This window comes from Eriocheir sinensis, chromosome 9 (genome assembly GCF_024679095.1).
Source record: "Eriocheir sinensis breed Jianghai 21 chromosome 9, ASM2467909v1, whole genome shotgun sequence".
NCBI lineage: Eukaryota > Metazoa > Arthropoda > Malacostraca > Decapoda > Varunidae > Eriocheir > Eriocheir sinensis.
The window spans coordinates 1,660,943-1,670,942 of NC_066517.1; the positions used below are offsets into that span (position 1 = coordinate 1,660,943).

At 42.4% G+C, this 10,000-nt stretch overlaps 2 long non-coding RNA genes across 2 annotated transcripts in view; one reads left to right on the plus strand and one right to left on the minus strand.

Moving 5' to 3' along the window:
* LOC126995821 (uncharacterized) overlaps window positions 1-2,236 on the plus strand; it is a 14,536-nt gene extending 12,300 nt beyond the window's left edge. The window contains exon 3 of the long non-coding RNA XR_007750736.1: window positions 2,008-2,236. This is a non-coding gene — a long non-coding RNA (uncharacterized LOC126995821). The remainder of the gene's footprint in view (window positions 1-2,007) is intronic.
* LOC126995820 (uncharacterized) overlaps window positions 1,913-10,000 on the minus strand; it is a 15,324-nt gene continuing 7,236 nt past the window's right edge. The window contains exons 2-3 of the long non-coding RNA XR_007750735.1: window positions 2,404-2,476; window positions 1,913-2,140 (exon numbers count right to left, since the gene is read on the minus strand). This is a non-coding gene — a long non-coding RNA (uncharacterized LOC126995820). The remainder of the gene's footprint in view (window positions 2,141-2,403; window positions 2,477-10,000) is intronic.

The window sequence follows — 10,000 nt, forward strand, 5'->3', positions numbered from 1 at the left end:
GTGGAGTCCCGTCTCGTGCAGCTCCATCTGTCTGTATTATCTTTCAATTAGCCCTTATGAGTTGGGGTTCAGGCAGAGATAGAGTTGAAAGCATGATAAATAGAAGCGAAATATCTCTTAGAGTATTTAGAAGCTGTAATAGTAGAGTTGAGTGATAGGTTTAAATTAGTCTTATTATTTTGGGGTTCAAGGTAGAGATTGAGGGTTGAAAGCACGATAATTTGAAGCGGAATTATCTCTACAGTATTTCCAAGTTGTAGAAGTTAGGAGAGTTGAGTGATTAAATGAGAAATTGAGTAAGTGGAAGAAATTGAGCTTTGCAGTTTTTGTTAGTTTTTTCTTTAAATTTGGGTTTTTAAATTTTTTTTTGTCGCAAGTGTTCCCTTTGAATTTGTTTTCCTTTTTAATTTGTGTTTTTTGATTTTTTTGTCGTTAGTTTTCCCTTTGAATTTGTGTTTTTCTTTTTATTTTTTTTTATTTTTTTGTCGCTAGTTTTCCCTTTGAATTTGTGTTTTTCTTTTTAATTTCTTTTTGCGTGAACAGCCTCTTTCTTGGCCCAGGCCGCTCCAATGATCAAAGCATCTATTAGGACAGCTGTATGGATCTTTTAAGTGTTCGATCTTTTTCTGACTTCGGATATGAAAAGTTCTCCTATGGTGCACGACTTGATAGACTGACCCAACATTAGTCCCCTCCCCTCCCACAGCACTTCCCCTCCTCCAGGACCACAGCACTTCCCCTCCTCCAGGAAACACACCATATCATGATGTTTATTTCATTTGCCAGACGGTCTCTCAACTACCTTCATTCATTTTTACATTTACAAACTTCCACATTAATTTTGTTTAGGGAACTCGGTAATGGCTGCCCTGACTCGTTATTTCCTTGGTGTTCTGCAGTTTGACAGGACTCGCTTCCCCGTATCACAAGTAGGCAGGAACTTTCATCTCTTCTTTCTCAGTTTCAATCTCCTTTTTCTTCTTACAATTTCCTTATTCTCCTTCCTTTAGAACAACAGATATACTTTTAGCTAGTCTTGGCTCCAGTGCCTTCATCTAGTCCTTGGTCCAGTATCATCAGTTCGTCTCTGTTCTCCTTCACTAGTGTTTTACCAGCATTCATCCCTGTTCTTTCCCTTCCTCCTCACCTCTCTTCCTCCTCCCCATTCCTCACTCACTCACTCTCTTCTGTTTCCTGAGTCTGTCGCCAGTGTTCTCTGCTCTCAGTGCCTTGTGACGGGACTCCTCTCACCCAGCCCTGTTGTCCGTATCCCTGGTCCTTTACATCTCCCATACAGGTGCTGGACGTCTAGGGTTTGAGATATTGTATTGTTCGCTTAATGTCACTCACAGCCATTTATAATCAAGTACTTTGAATTCCTTCAAGATAAAAAAACATTTTCTATAGTGCAACACCGCTGAGTGCCTTGTCAGTAGGAGTCCGGGCAGCACACCAGCCGGGCCACCCCCAGATGCTACTTCTGCACTCACTGGTGTTACATTGTAGGATTTTTTCAGTGCATTATATCAGTCTTATGAACTCGACTTCAATATTCAGTTAAGGTATAACTTGTCATTGGCATCAAATAACATTAAAAAACTAGGCCGAAAAATTAGTTTTTGGGCTTAAAATATGCATTTTTCAACAATTTTTTTGAATATTTGCAAAATATTTTCAAATTTCTGAAATTAAATAAAAATATTTTTAATGAACTTTCAAATCAAGAAGCATTTTTAAAGCACACTTTAAAAAAAAAATCAAGCCTTAAAAATAGGTTGATAAGTGTCAAAAATGAGAATTACTGCAAAAATTGGTAGAAAATGGGTTACTGCAAATATACCGCAAGTCCAAAATACTTCAAAGAGTCTTCGGAGGAAGACTGGAAGGGTCTGGGCTGAAAGAAACCAACAGGAGCGTCCCTTACTTATTTATTTGCAACATCTACAGCCCTGGGGAGCAAAGTACACTGACAGTCCTCACAAAGCTGACTTCCTTTCTCCCTGACAGCTCCTGAAGGCTGCCTGGCTGGTGCCTCCCCAACACCTGCAGAAGCAGCTTAGTGGAGGACTGACGCCCGGCTGGACCCACACGTGCAGGAGCACACTCCCAGACCTCGCTGGTTCCCTCGGCAGCAAGGGGTCTACGAACGAGTTAAATTTGAATCCGACATTCTTGTAACGTATTGCATTTCATGTAATTGTTATCTTGTTCCTTTAATAAACTGATTCCACACATTCATCTTAGTAAACTTGACCAGAAAAGCTTCCAGTTTGTCTCCGGAGCCTGTTGCAGGTATTTATGACTCGTTAATTTTGTATTTTTTGGTGGCAAGTTTAACTGTATAGTTTAAATTGATGATTGCAAGTGATATTAAGCCTAGTCAACACATTAGCAGCGGCCTACCAGTCCCCCTGAAGGGTAAGTGTGGAGCCAAGAGTGTGCCACAAGACGTCCGTCTCACTTGAAGGAGGGAGGTCTGTGAAGCAAAGCGATGAAGAGAAAAATAATGCTGGACAACAAAGATGATAAGTAAAAGTCAATTTCTGCACATCAAGAAATGAAAACTGACATCAAAGTCAACAGCAACGTGTAAAATGACTCAAGACACTAAAAGACTGAATTTGATTGACATTTCCACTATTGTCAGCGATGAATAAAAATATTTCTCATCACTTGGTAAAGGGACGGACTTATTGCTGCCTTCACAGTGTTTTAGGCAAGGTGGAGGCGGCGTGGGGCCAGAGTCTGCTGCCTGATGCTGTGTTCACAATGACAAATATCTCAACACACTTAACCTAAACACCTTAATATACAGTGTGCTGCACCCCTTTGTAAACTGACTGTAGTTTTTGTTACTTTCTTAGTTTCGTAAATATATACATTACAGAACATCGTGTAAAATAAGTACGATTACACCCTGACCTATCGACTCATCTTCAATGTACACGCTGCCATTGACTTTGACCTAAACAACACAGGACTCCTTACTGAAAACATTGACATAAACACCTGACTGTCTGCCTGAAGGATCTCCACACCCCACCGGTCTTCCTGCTACACCTTGTCTCAGCCTCCTGCCCTGTATTCTTGTCCTTCCCTCTCCTTCCTCCCCCTCTTCCCTCTCCTTCCTCATCCAGTCCAAGTAGGGATCTTTAACTCCTCATATTAGTCATTTAACCTCCATGCTTGCTACACTTAACCTGTACTCTTGTTTCTCCTTTCTTTCTTCCTCTCTTCCTTCCCCTCGTCCTTCTCCTTCCTCAGTAACTCCTCACATCAGTCATTTAACCTTCATGCTTGCTACACTTAACCTGTATTCTTGTTTCTTTCTTCCTCACTTCCTTCCCCTCGTCCTTCTCCTTCCTCATCGAGTCCAAGCAGGGATCAGTAACTCCTCACATTAGTCATTTAACTTCCATGATTGCTACACCTAACCTGTACTCCTGTTTTTTTTTTTTTTTTTCTTCCCCTCGTCCCTCTCCTTCCTCGTCCAGTCTAAGCATGGATCAGTAACTCTTAAAATTAGTCATTTAACCTTCATGCTTGCTACACCTAACCAGTACTCTTGTTTTTCCTTTCTTTCTTCCTCTCTTCCTTCACCTCTTCCCTTTCCTTGCTCCTCCACGCCTTAACGCAACCCTGACCCCATTTCCCTTAATTTTTAGAGTAGCCCCCCTTAACCTCACCCCCGGCAACTCTAACCCCATTTTCTCTCAGTACCTCTTCCATTAAACCATTTTTCTTCTCTCTACTAACATCCCCTGACTTAAAACAAAATCCTAACTCTTATTTATTCATCTCAAGAATAAGTAAATGCATGTTTTGATTTTAAGGCAACCCCCCCTTAACAGAGGTCAGTAATTTCTAGCATTAGCAAAACCTCCATGCTCGCTACACCTGACCTGTATTCTTGTCCTTCTCTCTTCCTTCACGTCTTCTCTTCCCGGCCTCATCCAGTTTAAGCAGAGATCAGTAACTTATAATAAAAATAGCTAAACTCACCACCTGTATCCTCATCCTCCTCCTCCTTTGCTTTCTCCTCTCTTTCCTTCCCCTCCCTTGCATGTATTAGTTCTTAACCTTAATCCCTGTGTTCTCCTTTCCATCTCCTCCTCCCTTCCTTTCTCTTTCCTTCCCCTCCCCTGCATCTACCAGTTCTTAACCTTAATCCCTGTGTTCCCCTTTTTTTTCTCCTCTATACCTTCTTCATTCACCTTCTCCCTTCCCTCCTTCCTCTTCTCTTTCCTATCTCTTCCATTCTTGTATTAATTCTTCACCTTTATGTCTGTTGCTAGTGTTCTCCTCTTTCTACCTCCTTCTCTATCTCTTCCTCATTCCCTCCTCTATACTTCCTTCATTCACCTCCTCCCTTCCCTCTCCTATCTCTTCCATTCTTGTATTAATTCTATACCTTAATGTCTGCAGCTAATGTTTTCTTCTTTCAATCTCCTCTTCATTCCCTCTATCCTAACCTTCCTCTCCTAACGAACAAATAAACTAGCTAACTATTTAACCAACTAACTGTCTGACTAACTAGTGACTACTGAACTCTCTATTTGCCCGAGTGCCCAACTATTTAAATAATTGAAGAAGCAGACAAATTAGCCATTATCTATTTAACTATCGACTCTAATCTCTCTCTCTCTCTCTTCTCTCTCTCTCTCTCTCTCTCTCTCTCTGTTACCTTCCTCTTCTCCTCCTCCTCTTCCTCTTCCTTCATGCTAGTGTCCTCGTCCTCTTCCTTTTCCACCTTCTGTAACTCTCTCCCTCCTCTTGTACCTTCCTCTCCCTTCCTCCATGCTAGTGTCCTCTTCTTCCTCCTGCATCTCTCTCTTCCTCCTCCTCCTCCTCCCCTCAACACACCACCCACACCTCACAGCTCTGTACTAACACTGCAAAATGGACCTGCAAAATGTTCCTGCCACTTAATTCTGCCGCCCTCTCCTGGCTGTCACTTGTCCCCCCCGCCACCACCACCACCACCACCACCACTACTACTACTACTACTACTACCACCACTACCCTCTTCTTCGTCTTCTGCTTCCTCTTCTTGCTACATTTCCTCTTCCTGCTCTTCCTCTTCCTCCTTGTTACTTGTCCCCGCCACAATCACCACTGCCCTCTTCTTCCCCTTCCTCCTCTGCTACCTTATTTCCCTACACCTCCTCCTCCTCCTCTTCCTTCTGTCACCTTCTTTCCTCTGTTTCCTCCTCCTTTTCTTTCTTTCTTCTCCTCCAGGCATTCACATCACTCTCTTCCTCTTTCTTCCCTGGTTCCTCTTCTTCCTCCTGTTGCCCTCTTTCCTTTCCTCTTCTGCTTCCTCCTCTCCTTACACTTCCTCCCTCCATTCCTCTTCCTCCTCCTCCTTCCCATTCCTTCCTTTGTTCCTCTTCTCCTTACAGTTTCTCCACTTTCTCTTCTCCTCCTCCGCCTTCGCCTCTCCTTACACCTCCTCCTCCTCCTCCTCCACCTCCTCCACCTCCTCCTCCTCCTCCTCTTCCTCCTTACACCACCTCCTCCACCTCCTCCTCTTCCTTCTTACACCACCTCCTCCACCTCCTCTCTCTGTCACTCCGCCTGTCGCCCTTCTCACCTTCCTCAAAGCGTGCCTGGGAGATGGTGTCGTTGTCTCGTGCGTTAAGGTTAAGCTTGTACCGAGGGGGAAGGGAGGCTCCAAGCGGGGAACACTTTTCTTACTCTCATTATTGGGGGGGGGAGGGGGGGCAGGTAACATGACTTCTCCTTCCTCTCTTCCTTTTCCTCCTTCAGCTTTTATTCCTCATTCACGCCATTTTCCTTACTTACTATTACTATTATTATTAGTATCTACGAGAGGGCACAAGGGGAGTAAGTAGGCCTATATGGAGTAGACGTGGATATGAAAAAAAAGAAAGCGTAAAATAAGAACCAAAAATAGAACTGTTGACAAGGATATAAGAAAGAAGAATATGAGTGGAGAGAAGAAAAGGTTGACAAAAGGAACACTATGAATCAACAAGTGGTGTGAGCTGCTGCTACGGTGGATTTTTTTTTATTACGTCAAGGGAGGCAGCTCAAGGGCAGGGCACGAGGACAGGAACAAAAACGACCCTCTTTGTATGAATGCGTGTGTGTGAGATAGGCAAACAGACACATACAGAGGCAGACAGACATATAAGAAAGGAGGATAAATTAATTGAAGTTTGGCATAAGAAGAGAAGAGAAGAGGAGAGACGAGGAGACGAGACGAGACGAGACGAGAGCAAAGAGAAACGAGAGCAAAGAGAAACGAGAGCAAAGAGAAACGAGAGAAAAGAGAAACGAGAGAAAAGAAAAACGAGAAAAGAAAAACGAGAGAAACGAGAAACGAGAGAAAAGAAAAACGAGAGAAAAGAGAAACGAGAGACGAGAGAAACGAGAGACGAGAGAAACGAGAGAAAAGAGAAACGAGAGACGAGAGAAACGAGAGAAAAGAGAAACGAGAGACGAGAGAAACGAGAGACGAGAGAAACGAGAAACGAGAGAAACGAGAAACCAGAGAAACGAGAGAAAAGAGAAACGAGAGAAAAGAGAAACGAGAGAAAGGAGAAAAAAGAACAACGAGAGAAAAGAGAAACGAGAAACGAGAAACGAGAGATACGAGAAACGAGAAGAGAAAAGAGAAACGAGAAAAGAGAAACGAGAAGAGAAAAGAGAAACGAGAAAAGAAACGAGAAACGAGAAGAGAAAAGAGAAACGAGAAAAGAGAAACGAGAAGAGAAAAGAGAAACGAGAAGAGAAAAGAGAAACGAGAAGAAAAAAGAAACGAAAAGAGAAAAGAGAAACGAGAGGAGAAAAAAGAAACGAGAAGAGAAAAGAGAAACGAAAAGAGAAAAGAGAAAAGAGAAAAGAGAAACGAGAAAAGAGAAACGAGAAAAGAGAAACGAGAAAAGAGAAAAAGAAACGAGAAGAGAAAAGAGAAACGAGAAAAGAGAAACGAGAAGAGAAAAGAGAAACATGAAGAGAAAAGAGAAAAGAGAAACGAGAAAAGAGAAAAGAGAAACGAGAAAAGAGAAACGAGAAGAGAAAAGAGAAACATGAAGAGAAAAGAAGGGAAGAGAAAAAAAAATAATGAAGGGAAAGAAAAAGACCAAAAGAGAGAGGTCAGTTTCGGGTGGTCTTGATACCTTCCTCCCGCAAGAGTTTAAGTCGTAGGCAGGAGGAAATACAGGCGAGGGAAGTCCGCAGAGTTTACCGGCGGAAGAGATGAAAGAATGAAGACGCTGATCAACTCTGGCTTGTATTGTGTTATTGTTGAGGTGGTGATCCAGGGAAGCCTTAGAGTGACAGTACAGAGCCTTATACACACACGAGAAACCTTAGAGTGACAGTACAGAGCCTTATATACATACGAGAAAGTTTTTTTTTTATATGGTATACCCATCCGTCTCTCTCTCTCTCTCTCTCTCTCTCTCTCTCTCTCTCTCTCTCTCTCTCTCTCTCTCTCTCTCTCTCTCTCTCTCTCTCTCTCTCTCTCTCTCTCTCTCTCTCTCTCGTGGAGTTCTTAAACGCATGGGATAATTTCTATGGACAAAATGAGCTCTTCCACAGGGACGGATTGCATCTTTCTCCCATCGGGGCAGCCAGACTCGGAAGGCTCCTCAACAAAGCAGTGCGTGTCATCCGAGCAAAAAACGAGTCACGGCCACGTCCCTCCACCCCGCCCATGTAAATAGACGCCGTGCATCGCAACAAACCCGTAACCGTGATCCCGCAAGTACCACCACCTCTATTACCAAGCCTCTAGATAACTTAAAAATCCATAGTTTCAATGCGCGTAGCCTAAGAAACAAATTTGATGAACTGAGATGTCTTGCTTTAACAGAAAATTTTGACATAATTGCTATAACCGAAACATTTATCGACACCACAAATATTGATTTAAGTTCCGAATACAACATAGATGGCTACAGACTCTTCAACAAAGATCGTGTAAACCGTAGAGGCGGTGGCGTCGCCCTTTATGTCAAAAGCTATTTGCAACCCACTGACAAAACACCGGGAAACAGTAACGTTGAACATTTGTGCGTGCGAGTAAACATTGCAAAAGTCAATTTAAATATATCTGTTACCTACAGACCTCCCGGGCAATCACTCGATGACGACCTTGAAATGTACAGCGTCTTAAGGCAGTCACTTAATAACAACGACTCACTGATATTAGGAGACTTGAACCTCCCCCATATCGACTGGGCGACACTGTCAGGTACAGAAGGCGAGTCACATAGAATGATCGAATTTCTAGAAGAAAATTATCTAAGCCAAATGGTTTCTGAGCCAACTCGACAAAATAATATACTCGACCTTGTTATAGCGACCCAAGATAACCTTGTCAGTAGTGTCACGGTAGGAGAACACCTCGGTTCTTGCGATCATAAATTAGTGCGCGTCGACATTAGAGCTCAATCATCAGTGAATGAAAATAAAGTAAAGGTGCCCAATTTCAAAAGAGCTAACTTCGTAGAAATCCGACAAAAACTAACAGAAATACAACTATCAGATGACGGCAACGTAGATGAAGCCTGGCTAAGCTTTAAAAATCACTTACTCACTCAGCAGAACACATTCGTCCCCTTGTGCGAGAAGCGACTTAACACTAATAAAAGCCCACCGTGGTTTAATAGCGAAATCAAACAATCAGTCAATGAAAGAAAATTGTTTTACAGGTTAAAGAAAGAACAAAGCACGCCCGAAAACATTAGACTTTATAATGATGCCAGGCGACGAGTAAAAAGACTAGTAGGTCAGGCAAAGCGTAGATATGAAGAAAATATTGCAGCCAACTGTAAAAATAATCCGAAATCTTTCTTCAATTACTACATAAACAACAGAAAGGCGATCAAAAGTGGTATTGGACCTTTAACAAACAGCGACGGTGCACTAGTGACTGACAGCCAACACATTGCAAACCTCTTAAACAATTACTTTTCCTCGGTGTTTAATACTAACAGTCTTCCTCTCGCTTCCAACAACACCAGTACTATTGTAAATCTCGAGCATGCATTGCCTAATTTTGAAATAAGAACCGATGAAGTCCTTAAAGCTCTCCATTCACTTAAAGCAAATAAAAGTCCCGAACCCGACAAAGTATATCCTATACTGCTTAAAGAAACAAAGAGCGAAATACTCTCCTCCCTCACTACCGTATTCAATATGTCCTTGCGACAAGGCATCGTCCCTTCAGATTGGAAAAAGGCTAACGTGACACCGATTTTTAAGAAAGGAGACAAAAAAATACCAGGTAACTACCGACCCATTAGTCTAACTTCAATTGTAGGTAAGCTACTCGAGAGCATAATTAGAGACAAAATTGTGAGTTACCTCGAAAGCCACTCATTAATCGGGGATTCACAACATGGCTTCCTTAACAAAAGATCCTGCCTGTCAAACCTACTGACCTTTTATAACGATCTCTTCTCAATTTATGACGTAACCAAATCAGTGGACGTAGTCTATCTTGATTTCCAGAAAGCGTTTGATAAAGTCCCACATCATAAATTACTTTATAAATTAAATCAAATAGGCATTGACGGTCAAGTAAACCAATGGATCGCGAATTGGTTGAGGAACAGACAACAGAGAGTGGTGATTGACGGATTTAACTGAGTGGGCGCCGGTCACTAGTGGCGTCCCTCAGGGCTCGGTTCTTGGCCCAGTGCTCTTCATTATTTACATCAACGACGTGGATGTTGGACTCAATAATCGCATTAGTAAATTTGCAGACGACACAAAGATTGGTAACTCGGTTCTCACTGACGAAGACAGGCAAAGCCTCCAAGAGGATTTGCACAAAATTTCAGCTTGGTCGGATAAATGGGAGATGCCCTTTAACGTAGACAAGTGCCAGGTCCTTCAAGTTGGAACAAAAAATAAGAAGTTCGATTACGAAATACGCGGCGTTAAACTCACAAGTGTTCAATGCGTTAAGGATCTGGGGATTAAAATCGCATCAAACCTCAAATTCTCACATCAATGCATCGAT